Source organism: Ascaphus truei, chromosome 10, assembly GCF_040206685.1.
Source record: "Ascaphus truei isolate aAscTru1 chromosome 10, aAscTru1.hap1, whole genome shotgun sequence".
In the NCBI taxonomy this organism is placed as follows: Eukaryota; Metazoa; Chordata; class Amphibia; order Anura; family Ascaphidae; genus Ascaphus; species Ascaphus truei.
Genome location: NC_134492.1, coordinates 65,262,119 through 65,275,260, shown reverse-complemented (window position 1 = coordinate 65,275,260; position 13,142 = coordinate 65,262,119). Strand labels below are relative to the sequence as shown.

At 60.4% G+C, this 13,142-nt stretch overlaps 1 protein-coding gene across 6 annotated transcripts in view; it reads right to left on the bottom strand.

Moving 5' to 3' along the window:
• LOC142504024 (pre-B-cell leukemia transcription factor 1) overlaps positions 1–13,142 on the bottom strand; it is a 174,822-nt gene that overhangs the window by 136,323 nt on the left and 25,357 nt on the right. The gene's annotated exons all lie outside the window — the stretch shown is intronic.

Below are 13,142 nucleotides of genomic sequence, written 5' to 3'. Positions count from 1 at the left end.
CAATATTATGGTGTTAATAAAACACTCCGCTCTCACAATGAGTGCTGCAGAGAGTGCTTATTAGCATAACAATGCGCGCGTCGGGGAGCCGGGCTTTCGCCATGCCCCATATCCGTGCAAGTTCTCTACAATCAGACTCCGTTCCCTGGATTATTGTGTGACTTACAGGGCTCCGGCGCCACAGGGAGCGGGCAATCACAGGCGCCCCTCCCAGGGTTACAGTGTGACTTACAGGGCTCCGGCACCACAGGGAGCGGGGTAATCACAGGCGCCCCTCCCGGGGTTACAATGTGACTTACAGGGCTCCGGCGCCACAGGGAGTGGGCAATCACAGGCGCCCCTCCCAGGGTTACAGTGTGACTTACAGGGTTCCGGCGCCACAGGGAGCGGGGTAATCACAGGCGCCCCTCCCGGGGTTACAATGTGACTTACAGGGCTCCGGCGCCACAGGGAGCGGGGTAATCACAGGCGCCCCTCCCGGGGTTACAATGTGACTTACAGGGCTCCGGCGCCACAGGGAGCAGGGTAATCACAGGCGCCCCTCCCAGGGCAGAAAATAATAGCACTGGATTTCTTCTCCTTATTAGAAAGTGATTATTATTCATTTGTCGGTCGTTCGATAAATCTTGTGCGGTTATTTTCGGAGTTTCTCCCTTCACAAGGATGCGGCGGCGGCGGCAGCAGCGAGGAGGGACACGGGTTACAATCCCGGCCGCGGCCAATCACGTTATATTTCCTCATCAAACACCCCAATTTTAAAAAACAATGTATATACTTTCTGATCCCCTGGAACAGCTGTATGTGTCGTCATTCTGTTTATGCGATGTTCCGACCAGAGATCATAGAACGCCAGCAGTATAGTGTGTTACTCGCTTACACTGCAATGCTACATACACAGTATTATTGGGGTTCATCCTCTCTCTGTATAGTGGAAGAAATACAAATAAATGTAAATAGTAGGGTTACTTCTGAAAGGGACGGCGTTACCGTGGCAGTGTAACATGCTTTGGGTAAAAGATAGAATAGAATAACCGTCATTTATTTTAAGAAAATACAAGAAATGTATGGATTTCCTCAGTGTAACGCACAGCTGCTTTTTACGCTCGCTGAGATGGTCTCCCTATTTGTTTCTCGCCTTCTGGTAAATCCCGGTGAAAGATTTGTTGTCGCGTACGCTGGGAAGGGGACCCCCACGCTGGGTTTGATCAGAGGTGGGCACATTTGGGGGCGGCGGTTTGGGATTCGCAGTTAAATCGGCCGGTTATTTTCTAATCGATTCACAAAAAGGGCGATTCGCGATTTTTTTTTTGTTATTACCAATACATTCGGCGGATTGCACAAATCCAGCGACGGATTCTTCCGTATGCGCCACGGATCGCTGAATGCGCAGATTGGAATCCGGCCACGGGTTGTACCCAATGGCGGTTTTTCATGAATCCGCGCAGATTAAGACTGACCAAATCAGGGGGGGGGGGGCAGGAGGAGAGTTCAGTGGTGGGGCCGGGGCAGGAGGAGAGTTCAGTGGTGGGACCGGGGCAGGAGGAGAGTTCAGTGGTGGGGCCGGGGCAGGAGGAAAGTTCAGTGGTGGGACCGGGGCAGGAGGAGAGTTCAGTGGTGGGGCCCGGCAGGAGGAGAGTTCAGTGGTGGGGCCGGGGCAGGAGGAGAGTTCAGTGGTGGGCAGGGAGGAGAGTTCAGTGGTGGGGCCGGGGCAGGAGGAGAGTTCAGTGGTGGGGCCGGGAGGAGAGTTCAGTGGTGGGGCCGGGGCAGGAGGAGAGTTCAGTGGTGGGGTCGGGGCAGGAGGAGAGTTCAGTGGTGGGGCCGGGGCAGGAGGAGAGTTCAGTGGTGGGGCCGGGGCAGGAGGAGAGTTCAGTGGTGGGGCCGGGGCAGGAGGAGAGTTCAGTGGTGGGGCCGGGGCAGGAGGAGAGTTCAGTGGTGGGGCCGGGGCAGGAGGAGAGTTCAGTGGTGGGGCCGGGGCAGGAGGAGAGTTCAGTGGTGGGGCCGGGGCAGGAGGAGAGTTCAGTGGTGGGGCCGGGAGGAGAGTTCAGTGGTGGGGCCGGGGCAGGAGGAGAGTTCAGTGGTGGGGCCGGGAGGAGAGTTCAGTGGTGGGGCCGGGGCAGGAGGAGAGTTCAGTGGTGGGGCCGGGGGAGGAGGAGAGTTCAGTGGTGGGGCCGGGGGAGGAGGAGAGTTCAGTGGTGGGGCCGGGGCAGGAGGAGAGTTCAGTGGTGGGGCCGGGGCAGGAGGAGAGTTCAGTGGTGGGGCCGGGGCAGGAGGAGAGTTCAGTGGTGAGGCCGGGGCAGGAGGAGAGTTCAGTGGTGAGGCCGGGGCAGGAGGAGAGTTCAGTGGTGGGGCCGGGGAAGGAGGAGAGTTCAGTGGTGGGGCCGGGGCAGGAGGAGAGTTCAGTGGTGGGGCCGGGGCAGGAGGGAGAGTTCAGTGGTGGGGCCGGAGCAGGAGGAGAGTTCAGTGGTGGGGCCAGGGCAGGAGGAGAGTTCAGTGGTGGGGCCGGGGCAGGAGGAGAGTTCAGTGGTGGGGCAGGAGGAGAGTTCAGTGGTGGGGCAGGAGGAGAGTTCAGTGGTGGGGCCGGAGGAGAGTTCAGTGGTGGGGCAGGAGGAGAGTTCAGTGGTGGGGCCGGGGCTGGTTTATGTCGGGATGTAGGACGGGTTACACGGGGAATTTGTCAGGCTCCCTCGCTTTGTCTTTTTTGGGCTGCTGTGGGGAAGAGGGGGAAGGGAGCCCCAGAGAGCGGAGTTAATGCAAGGGTGGGCAACTCAAGGCCTGAAGGGCAACCACCAACAGGTCAGGTTTTCAGGAGATCCCTGCTTCAGCACGGGTGGTGCAGTCGCTTACAGCTGAACAACTTACAATCTCAATGTGAGACACACGGGGAGTATGTGACCTATGCCTCAATACCACAGAAATGATACTAAGAAGGTGCCTCTCTCCTTCGGAGACTGCCGGGATCGCACCCCAGTGGTGGCTGCATGAGGCCTGTGAGGTATACATATGAAGACATTTAGAAATCAGGGATCTGTATAAATTCATTTATCAGTATGTCACACTGAACTATACTGGATTTGGCTAGCCCCAAATATTTATCCCAAATAACACCAGGACTGTGTGAGCCTGTCCCTGATACCCTGCAGTCAGACCCCCCTCCACTACATATACACCCAGGACTGTTCTGATATCTGTTTGGCAAATATAACTTTCCAGACCAGTCAATCCCATTTTAAAATGTGGCATTAAGTAAATTAACCCCTTCACTGAAGCAGAATGGGGGGGGGGGGGGTCCTCTGCCCTCCTCCCTCCTCTGGTGATGGAGCTCAGTCTGCCCATGAGTTATGATGACAAAGGGTGAAGGAGTCAGGGAAAAGCCTAAACCACCACACCCGAACTTTGGATGAACTCAAGGAGGGGGAGGAGGAGGGGAGATAGAGAGGAGGGGAGATAGAGAGGAGGGGAGGAAAGAGGGAGAAGACGAGGAGGGGGAGAGAAGGAGAGGAGAGAGGGAGAAGATGGGGAGAGAGGGAGAGAAGAAGAGGGGAGGAGAGAGGGAGGAGGGGAGGAGAGAGGGAGGAGGGGAGGAGAGAGGGAGGAGGGGAGGAGAGAGGGAGGAGGGGAGGAGAAAAGAAGAGGGGAGGAGAGGGAGAAGAAGAGGGGAGGAGGGAGAAGAAGAGGGGAGGAGAGAGGGAGGAGGGGAGGAGAGAGGGAGGAGGGGAGGAGAGAGGGAGGAGGGGAGGAGAGAGGGAGAGAAGAGGAGAAGAGAGGGAGAAGAGGAAGAGAGAGGGAGAGAAGAGGAAGAGAGAGGGAGCGAAGAGGAAGAGAGGGAGAGAAGAGGAAGAGAGGGAGAGAAGAGGAAGAGAGAGGGAGAGAAGAGGAAGAGAGAGGGGAGGAAGAGAGAGGGAGAGAAGAGGAGGGGAGGAGGAGAGATGAGAGGAGGAAGATAGGAGAGAGATGAGAGGAGGAAGGGAGGAGGGGAGGAGAGGAGAGGAGGGGAGGGGAGGAGGGGAGGGGAGGAGGGGAGGGGAGGAGGGGAGGGGAGGAGGGGAGGAGGGGAGGGAGGAGGGGAGGAGGGGAGGGGAGGAGGGGAGGGGAGGAGGGGAGGGGAGGAGGGGAGGGGAGGGGAGGAGAGGAGGAGGGGAGGGGAGAGGAGGAGGGGAGGGGAGTAGAGGAGGGGAGGGGAGTAGAGGAGGGGAGGGGAGTAGAGGAGGGGAGGAGGGGAGAGTAGGAGACGAGGGGAGGAGAGGAGAGGAGGGGAGGAGAGGAGGGGGGAGGGGAGGAGGGGGGAGGAGAGGAGGGGGGAGGGGAGGAGGGGGGAGGGGAGGAGGGGGGGGGAGGGGAGGAGGGGGGGGAGGGGGAGGGGGGAGGGAGGAGGGGGAGGGGAGGAGGGGGGAGGGGAGGGAGGAGAGGAGGGGGAGGGGAGGAGAGGAGGGGGGAGGGGGAGGGGAGGGGGAGAGGAGGGGGGAGGGGAGGGGGGAGGGGGGGGAGGGGGGGGGGGGGAGGAGGGGGGAGGGGAGGGGGAGGGGAGGAGGGGGGGGAGGGGAGGAGGGGGGAGGGGAGGGGGGGGGAGGGGAGGAGGGGGGAGGGGAGGAGGGGGGAGGGGAGGTGGGGGGAGGAGGGGGAGGGGGGGGGTGGAGGGGGAGGGGGGGGGAGGGAGGGGGAGGGGGGAGGAGGGGGGAGGTGAGGGGAGGGGGGAGGAGGGGGGAGGAGGGAGAGGGGAGGGGAGGGGGGAGGAGAGGGGTGGGGAGGGGGGAGGAGGTGGGGGAGGTGGGGGGGGAGGGGGAGAAGGGGGGGGAGGGGGGGGAGGGGGAGGAGAGGGGGGGGGGAGGAGAGGGGAGGGGTGGGGGGTGGAGGGGGGGTGGGGGGGGGGTGGGGGAGATGGGGGGGGTGGGGTGGTGAGGGGGGGGGGGGGTGAGGGGGGGTGGGGGAGGTGTGGGGGGGGAGGGGGTGGTGGGGGTGGGGAGGAGTGGGGGTGGGGGGTGGGTGGTGGGGGGTGGGTGGGGTGGGGAGGTGAGGGGAGGGGGGTGGGGTGGGGGGAGGTGTGGGGAGGGGGGAGGGGGTGTGAGGGTGGGGGTGGAGTGGGGGAGGGGGTGGAGGGGGGTGGGGGGGGTGGGGGAGGGGGGGAGGTGGGGGGGAGGGGAGTGGGGGGGAGGGGGTGGTGAGGGGGGGGAGGGGGAGGTGGGGTGGGGTGGGTGGGGGGGGTGAGGGGGGGGGGTGGAGGGGTGGGGGGTGGGGGGTGGGTGGTGGGGGTGGGGGGGTGGGGGGTGGGGGGGGTGGGGGGTGGGGAGGGGGGAGGGTGGGGTGGGGGTGTGGGGGGGGGTGGTGGGGGGGGGTGGAGAGGTGGGGGGGGAGGGGGGTGGGGGGTGGAGGGGGTGGGGGGAGGAGTGGGGTGGGGGGTGGAGTGGGGTGGGGGGGGTGGGGTGAGGGGGGAGGTGGGGTGGGGGGGAGGAGGGGAGGGGGGAGGAGGGGAGGGGGGAGGAGTGGGGAGGGGGGGGAGGAGAGGGGAGGGGGGGAGGGGAGGGGGGGGGGAGGGGAGGGGGAGGAGGGGGAGAGAGGGGGGGGGAGGAGGGGGGAGGGGGAGAGGGGGGAGGGGGAGGAGGGGGGAGGGGCGAGGAGGGGGGAGGGGCGAGGGGGGGGCGAGGGGGAGGGGGGGCGAGGGGGAGGAGAGGGGGGAGGGAGGAGGAGAGGGGAGGGGGGAAGGAGGAGGAGAGGGGAGGGAGGAGGAGAGGGGAGGGAGGAGGAGAGGGGAGGGGGGAGGGAGGAGGAGTGGGGAGGGAGGAGGAGAGGGGAGGGGGGAGGGAGGAGGAGGGGGGAGGGAGGAGGAGGGGGAGGGGGGAGGGGGAGGGGGGAGGAGGAGGGGGGGAGGAGGAGGAGGGGGGGGGAGGGAGGAGGGGGGGGGAGGAGGAGGAGGGGGAGGGGAGGGAGGAGGGGGGGGGGAGGGAGGAGGTGGGGGGAGGGGAGGGAGGAGGGGGAGGGGAGGAGGAGGGAGGGGGAGGAGGAGGGGGAGGAGGAGGGGAGGGGGGAGGAGGAGGGGAGGGGGGAGGAGGAGGGGGAGGAGGGGGAGGAGGAGGGGGAGGGGAGGGGGGAGGGGAGGAGAGGGGAGAGGGGAGGAGAGGGGAGGGGAGGGGGGAGAGGGGAGGAGAGAGGGGAGAAGAGGAGAGGAGGAGGGAAGAGGAGGGGGGAGAGAAGAGAGCGGGGACACGCAGGGGGAGTCGCAGAGCAGGGACACGGACACACGGGAGTCGCAGAGCGGGGACACGGACACACGGGAGTCACAGAGCGGGGACACGGACACACGGGAGTCACAGAGCGGACACACGGGAGTCGCAGAGCGGGGACACGGACACACGGGAGTCGCAGAGCGGGGACACGGACACATGGGAGTCGCAGAGCGGGGACACGGACACACGGGAGTCACAGAGCGGGGACACGGACACACGGGAGTCGCAGAGCAGGGACACGGACACACGGGAGTCGCAGAGCGGGGACACGGACACACGGGAGTCGCAGAGCAGGGACACGGACACACGGGAGTCACAGAGCGGGGACACGGACACACGGGAGTCGCAGAGCAGGGACACGGACACACGGGAGTCACAGAGCGGGGACACGGACACACGGGAGTCGCAGAGCGGGGACACGGACACACGGGAGTCACAGAGCGGGGACACGGACACACGGGAGTCACAGAGCGGACACACGGACACACGGGAGTCGCAGAGCGGGGACACGGACACACGGGAGTCGCAGAGCGGGGACACGGACACACGGGAGTCGCAGAGCGGGGACACGGACACACGGGAGTCACAGAGCGGGGACACGGACACACGGGAGTCGCAGAGCAGGGACACGGACACACGGGAGTCGCAGAGCGGGGACACGGACACACGGGAGTCGCAGAGCAGGGACACGGACACACGGGAGTCACAGAGCGGGGACACGGACACACGGGAGTCGCAGAGCGGGGACACGGACACACGGGAGTCGCAGAGCGGGGACACGGACACACGGGAGTCGCAGAGCGGGGACACGGACACACGGGAGTCGCAGAGCGGGGACACGGACACACGGGAGTCGCAGAGCAGGGACACGGACACACGGGAGTCACAGAGCGGGGACACGGACACACGGGAGTCGCAGAGCGGGGACACGGACACACGGGAGTCACAGAGCGGGGACACGGACACACGGGAGTCACAGAGCGGGGACACGGACACACGGGAGTCACAGAGCGGGGACACGGACACACGGGAGTCGCAAAGCGGGGACACGGACACACGGGAGTCACAGAGCGGGGACACGGACACACGGGAGTCGCAGAGCGGGGACACGGACACACGGGAGTCACAGAGCGGGGACACGGACACACGGGAGTCACAGAGCGGGGACACGGACACACGGGAGTCACAGAGCGGGGACAATTATGAAAAACGATTGTGGTTGAAAGCACAAGAAATCTGGCGCAATAGCAAACAAAAACTCAGATGAGATGAAGCCGTTACTGAGACAAAAATCAATCCCAAGATAACACGAAAACTCAAATAAACAGGTGTGCGAGACAACACGCAAGCGAATAACGGCGGATGTAAGAAAAGGTCATTCCAATATGGTGAAAACCATCCAGGATAACACCATTTTAAATAAGACAATGCAGCGACTTCTGATTGGGAAGAATGCAAATCATCGCACTCATACAAGACGATGGGTCAACAGTAAAAGTCCATGCAATTATCAGAACGAGAGGTGAGGACTTGCACAAGAAACTGTATGAGAACATGGAGCATAATCCAGCAGAGGACCAGCGAGAAGAACCCACCAATGATGCACCATTCATCCTTCCAGAAGAAGTGGCAAAGCAAGAACATCCATGAAGAATGGGAAGGTGCCCGGTGAAGATGGAATTACATCTGAAATCCTGAAAGAAGCTGGGGAATGAGTAGAGAAAATCCTTACAAACCTCTTTACATGATACTTGAAGAACAGGAACATTCCAGATGAATGGAGCAAAGCCATAGTTATCCTCATCCAGAAGAAAGGAGACAAAGACCACCTGAAAAACTACAGACCAATCAGTCTACTTACAATCACTCTTTACGAAGATAGTCATTAATCGGCTGCAACAGACCCTGGACTTTGCCCAGCCTAGAGAACAAGCGGATTTCACAGTGGTACAACACAATGGACCACATCCAAGTCGTACAAGAAGAGATTTGCCGAAGTAATTAATACGATCTACCCCTCATCTTAGAATTCGTAGATTATGAAAAAAGGCATTTTAATCTGTCTACACCTCAGCGGTCCTAGATGCATTAACAGGACAAAGCGTTGAAGAAGCGCACGTTGATATTAGAAGAAATCCACATTCACCATTAGATGACAAGAAGATACGAGAGATACAGATCAGTGAGGGAGTGCGGCAGGGAGACACCGTGCCACCAAGACCAGCGAGGGAGTGCGGCAGGGAGACACCGTGTCACCAGGATCAGCAAGCGAGTGCGGCAGGGAGACACCGTGTCACCAGGATTAGCAGAGGAGTGCAGCAGGGAGACACTCACCAAGCCTTTCACTGCAACACTTGAAGAACTGTTCAGGACATTAAATTGGGAAACAAAGGGAATCAAAAGTGTAATACTCGAGCTTAGCTACAGAAGACCTCCAGAAACAAAATCAGAAGCTCGCAGAAACAAGTAAGAAGGTGGGCCTCCATATGAATCTCTACAAGACCAACGTGATGTTCAAATGTGTCAACTCTACAAAGATTACAATAAATGGAATAAAACTAGAAGTTGAAAACGATGTCTACCTTGACCAGAAAGTATCAATGGATGGGGACCTTTTAAGTAAAATCAACAGGAGAATTAAGATGGGATGGAGGCATTTGGGAGAAACAAGACAATCTTTCAAGGGAACCTTCCACGGTGCCTCAAGAGCAAAGTGTTCGATCCATGTATCCTGCCCGTGCTCACGTGTGGTTGTGAAACTTGGACCCTAAATATGACAATAATGCAAAAGCTTCAGACAATGCAAAGATGTATGGAGTGATGCATGCTGGGTATTACTCGAAGAGACAAAGAGAAAGAATGAATGGGTTCGGAAAGGAGAAATAAGCCGACATCACAAGGGGGAGATATTAAAATGGCAGTGGGCAGAACATACTGCACGAAGAAATGATAAAGATGGTACCTAACTGGGTTCCAAGGGGTATCAAAAGCTGGGAGGAGGGAATGTGGGCACTTGTGGGAGTCACGTGGAGAAGAGGTTTGTACCCGCAGTACCGGGGAGGCCCTCATTCAGCAGAGGATCCACAACAGCTGAAGAGGACTTGTACAAACATGTTCCATTAGCTCCCGACCACCATGTAGCCTACGTAATGTGTATTGTATACACCGAGGTTGGTTATTGGGGGGTTTTCACGTCTACATTTTCAGAGCTCAGATTTATTTGTACTTTGGAAACAACAATTGGGATGATCTGTCGGTTCATTGCAATCACAGTAAATGTTAAAATAACAAGTGTGTCTGTCTGCTTCAGGACAGCCAGCTGAGGGGGACTCGGAGGGGTCACAGGCAGGAACCATGTGTGCAGACAGGAAGGGGTTACATGAGAACGGGGAATGCAGTAAAACAGGTATGTTTCCTGCAAAGCTGCCTGTCAGATGCTAATTCATGCATGACTCCCAGGGATGTATTGATGGCCTTACTTTTACCAGGCAAGCCAGAGAAAAAGGGAGAGGGGGGGGGGGGGGGTGAGAGAGATAGCAAGAGAGGGAGGAGGGGAGAGAGGGAGGGAAAGGGAGAGAGGGAGAGAGAGAAAGGAAGGAGGAAGAGAGAAATAATTGGGGAGATGGGACGAGAAAGGGAGAGAAGTTATATAGGAGAGGGTAGATGGAGTAGGGGTTATAGGGTCAGGGGCGATAGGAGGAGTGACGGGGCGATAGGAGGAGTGACGGGGGCAATAGGAGGAGTGACGGGACGATAGGAGGAGTGACGGGGCAATAGGAGGAGTGACGGGGCAATAGGAGGAGTGACAGGGGGCGCCCCAGAGAATAACAGGAGGCACCCCTGAGAGTAACAGGCGGCGTCCCTGGCAGTGACTGCTACACATATTATCACATTATAATGATATTATTTGGCTCACATACTCAGGACAGGACATGATGTGGGACCCATGCTGGGCGGCTGGCAGGGAGTGGGTTAATGTATTTGGTGAGGTCAGGCGCAGGGCTAGAATCCAGAGCCAATGAGCTGTGAGCGCAGAACCTCCGAGACTCTGATGTTCTGTCATAAATAACCTTTCCAAATATGTTAAACACTGGCCTTCATTCTGCAGAGAGGAGGAATTCCAGCACTCTGTGTGCAGGAGTGCCAGCGAGAGGGAGAGAAGGGGGGACAGAGAGAGGGACAGAGCGAGAGGGAGAGAATAGGGGACAGAGCGAGAGAGAGAGCGAGAGGGAGAGAAGGGGGGACAGAGAGAGAGAGGGACAGAGCGAGAGAGAGAGAAGGGGGACAGAGAGAGAGAGGGACAGAGCGAGAGAGAGAGGGACAGAGCGAGAGAGAGAGAGAGAGACAGAGCGAGAGAGAGAGAGAGACAGAGCGAGAGAGAGAGAGACAGAGCGAGAGAGCGAGAGAGAGAGGGACAGAGCGAGAGAGAGAGGGACAGAGCGAGAGAGAGAGGGACAGAGCGAGAGAGAGAGGGACAGAGCGAGAGAGAGAGAGGGACAGAGCGAGAGAGAGAGGGACAGAGCGAGAGAGAGAGGGACAGAGCGAGAGAGAGAGGGACAGAGCGAGAGAGAGAGGGACAGAGCGAGAGAGAGAGGGACAGAGCGAGAGAGAGAGGGACAGAGCGAGAGAGAGAGAGGGACAGAGAGAGGGACAGAGAGAGAGAGAGAGAGAGGGACAGAGTGAGAGAGGGACAGAGCGAGAGAGAGGGACAGAGCGAGAGAGAGGGACAGAGCGAGAGAGAGGGACAGAGCGAGAGAGAGGGACAGAGCGAGAGAGAGGGACAGAGCGAGAGAGAGGGACAGAGCGAGAGAGAGGGACAGAGCGAGGGAGAGGGACAGAGCGAGAGAGAGGGACAGAGCAAGAGAGAGGGACAGAGCGAGAGAGAGGGACAGAGTGAGAGAGAGGGACCGAGCGAGAGAGAGGGACAGAGCGAGAGAGAGGGACAGAGCGAGCGAGAGAGAGGGACAGAGCGAGCGAGAGAGAGAGGGACAGAGAGAGGGACAGAGCGAGCGAGAGAGGGACCGAGCGAGAGCGAGAGGGACCGATCGAGAGAGAGAGGGACCGAGCGAGAGAGAGAGGGACCGAGCGAGAGAGAGAGGGTCCCGGCTCTGCACAAACTCACACCCGCTGGTGTCTCGGCTCTGCACAAACTCACACCCGCTGGTGTCTCGGCTCTGCACAAACTCACACCCGCTGGTGTCCCGGCTCTGCACAAACTCACACACACGCTGGTGTCCCGGCTCTGCACAAACTCACACCCGCTGGTGTCTCGGCTCTGCACAAACTCACACCCGCTGGTGTCCCGGCTCAGCACAAACTCACACCCGCTGGTGTCTCGGCTCTGCACAAACTCACACCCGCTGGTGTCCCGGCTCTGCACAAACTCACACACCCGCTGGTGTCCCGGCTCTGCACAAACTCACACCCGCTGGTGTCCCGGCTCTGCACAAACTCACACCCGCTGGTGTCCCGGCTCTGCACAAACTCACACCCGCTGGTGTCCCGGCTCTGCACAAACTCACACCCGCGGGTGTCCCGGCTCTGCACAAACTCACACACGCAGGTGTCTCGGCTCTGCACAAACTCACACACACGCAGGTGTCCTGGCTCTGCACAAACTCACACACACGCAGGTGTCCCGGCTCTGCACAAACTCACACACCCGCTGGTGTCTCGGCTCTGCACAAACTCACACCCGCTGGTGTCTCGGCTCTGCACAAACTCACACACCCGCTGGTGTCCCGGCTCTGCACAAACTCACACCCGCTGGTGTCCCGGCTCTGCACAAACTCACACACACGCAGGTGTCCTGGCTCTGCACAAACTCACACACACGCAGGTGTCCCGGCTCTGCACAAACTCACACACCCGCTGGTGTCTCGGCTCTGCACAAACTCACACCCGCTGGTGTCTCGGCTCTGCACAAACTCACACACACGCATGTGTCTCGGCTGTATCTGAAACCTCTTCCGTATGAGACTACTCCATGCGGCGAGACAATCTCCGCAGCCCAAAATAATTGCACAGTCACTTGTATCAACGCACGCGCCAGCGCGCAACGTCACACAACACACGCGCCAGTGCGCAACGTCACACAACGCACGCGCCAGCGCGCAATGTCACACCACGCACACGCCAGCGCGCAACGTCACACAACGCACGCGCCAGCACGCAACGTCACACAACAGCACGCAACGTCACACAACGCACGCAACGTCACACAACGCGCACACAACGTCACACAACGCGCACGCCTGCACACAACGCACTCACTATGCGGCTCAGACTTTTCTGCTATTTTCACAGTCGAGATACATAACACAGCAGCGCCGCCCATCGAGCAGGCCACAGCGCCGCCCATCGAGCAGGCCACAGCGCCGCCCATCGAGCAGGCCACAGCGCCGCCCATCGAGCAGGCCACAGCGCCGCCCATCGAGCAGGCCACAGCGCCGCCCATCGAGCAGGCCACAGCGCCGCCCATCGAGCAGGCCACAGCGCCGCCCATCGAGCAGGCCACAGCGCCGCCCATCGAGCAGGCCACAGCGCCGCCCATCGAGCAGGCCACAGCGCCGCCCATCGAGCGGGCACAGCGCCGCCCATCGAGCGGGCCACAGCGCCGCCCATCGAGCAGGCCACAGCGCCGCCCATCGAGCAGGCCACAGCGCCGCCCATCGAGCAGGCCACAGCGCCGCCCATCGAGCGGGCCACAGCGCCGCCCATCGAGCGGGCCACAGCGCCGCCCCCACGAGCAGGCCACAGCGCCGCCCACAGCACCAGATTAGGCTGGCAACTGATTCCAGGTGTAATGCACAGAAAAAGTATTATCCTCAATTCTCCGTTTCCCGCCCCCACAGCATCGAAATGCACATCGGCCTCAGCCTCCCTCCACCAGCGATTGTGAGAAGTAAAACGCAGGGTCCTTAC